Source organism: Olea europaea, chromosome 4, assembly GCF_002742605.1.
Source record: "Olea europaea var. sylvestris chromosome 4, O_europaea_v1, whole genome shotgun sequence".
Classification (NCBI taxonomy): Eukaryota; Viridiplantae; Streptophyta; class Magnoliopsida; order Lamiales; family Oleaceae; genus Olea; species Olea europaea.
This window is the reverse complement of record NC_036240.1, coordinates 20,561,882-20,563,908: the sequence shown is the minus strand read 5'-3', so window position 1 is coordinate 20,563,908 and position 2,027 is coordinate 20,561,882.

Here is a 2,027-nt window from a genome sequence, read left to right as displayed (position 1 = left end):
AGCGAGTGGGGCCCAAGTGACTGAGCTCATATCCTCAAGGGTCATAGTCGGGTATCCGGAATATTGATTCTTTTCGACCCGGGACACCTCACCCGTAGAAAGGTCCACCGTCAGCACGTGCGAAACACTACTCGCGCGTGCGATGACGGAGGCCTTCCTTGCCGGGAGTGGGTCTCCCTTTTTCCAATTGAGCACAGCCTTCTTTTCCGGCTCTTCGAGTACTACGGAGTGAAGAGCATAGACTGAGTTCTTAAACAGTTGATAGGATTGGATGATTTTTTTAATTCTGTTGAATTCTGTGAGAGTGAGAGGGTCTAGAGGGTGGTGGGGAACGTCGGCAGTGTGGCTGTTGGGTTTTGTTATGGGGTTTTTGGATTGGATTCTGTTCTTGGAGGTACACCATAGAGAGCTGGTGGTGCAATCTAGTAGCTCCGCCTTTGACGGAGGAGATGGGAGGTTTAGCAAAGTGAAGAACAAGAGTAAAACTATGGCCGAGAGGAAGAACAAGTAGCGAAGTAGATTTTTTCCTTCCATCTCTGTCGAGTCCTTGCTCTGTGGTTTGTGAAGTGTGAACCACTGCTGGCTGCTGCCTATATATACACACACTCATAGAAATATAAGGAAAAAAATCACTTTCATGTAAAAAAATATAAAAAATAAAAATATCTACTAATAATATAAGATGGAAAATATTTCTTAAAAAAATACTTAAAAGTAAAAAAATTAAAGAGAAAAAAATTAACAAGATTTTTAAATTGAAAAAAAAATTATTTATAATGTAAACAACATAAATATATTTAAAAAAAAATTCTCCGTGCAAAAATACTTCAGACTTGAAGTCTCGGTGCAGGGAGACTAATGCACAGAGACATGTGAAGTGTCTCCGTGCACGGATATATATATATATATATATATTTTATTTAATTTTAATTAATTAAATAATATTTATTTTATATTTTAATTTTTTCAATTCAATTTTAAATGTTTATAATAACTTTTTTTTTGTTTCTTTTTATTTTTGCCTATAATTTTGTTGTTGTTTAATTTGTAATATCATTCAGTTTCTTTTCTTTATCAGTTAGATTAGATGAGGTAAAGTAGTGTGTGAAAATGGAGAAATACTGTGGAGGTGACCGTAAACACGGAGTCTCTTTTACAAATATAAATATCTCAAATTCCTCACTAATCCCATTAGCCTCCATCTCTCTTCGCCACTAATTTTAAGTAGTAGTTATATAAACTAAAATCAAATATAATACAACGCAATGTAAAATATTAAAAAAACTGCTCAAAGTCAATAAATATCTCAAATGATTCATAGCCATATGACTCATGTTAGAAAATTCAAATAACATATATTGCAATTTCTATATTACGAATATAACAAAACATAGATTATAATCAATTAGCACATAGATTATAACTCTCAAAACCTAGATAAAACACAATTTTATCTTTTATTTTTTCAATTTCAAGTGTTAATTTTCGATTTTAGCCAAGATAATGTTTATTGAATATTTTCAATTTTGATTTGATTTGAGTCTTTTTCTTGTATTAACCTTTAAAAAAAATATTAGTAGTTTTAAATCACTATGTCCGACCTTTTTTTGACGTCGCTATCCATGTAGCTTAGAAATGCTTGTAAAAACGAGCGTTGTTGGGTTCATCATTTTTCCTCAAATTCATTTCAGATCATATGAAACTTTAGAAATAAGAATTAAGGATCTAAACCATGTGCAATAGGGGCAAAGAATTAAGGATCCAAACCACGCACAATAGAGGAAAACTTGTGATTGTCCTTACATTACCATGAATTAACTTCTCCAAATAGTTTTCGTCGAAGAATTTTATTGCACATTTCATTCAAGATGAGTAGAAAATTATGCCACAACAGGGAAATGCATGAAAATAACCCAAATATGTTAGCCATTTTCCAAAATAACTTTTGACTTTTCTAAACATTTTGAACTATCTAAAATACCCTTAAACAAATATTAAAAACAACCCTTTACATAATAGAAATCTTC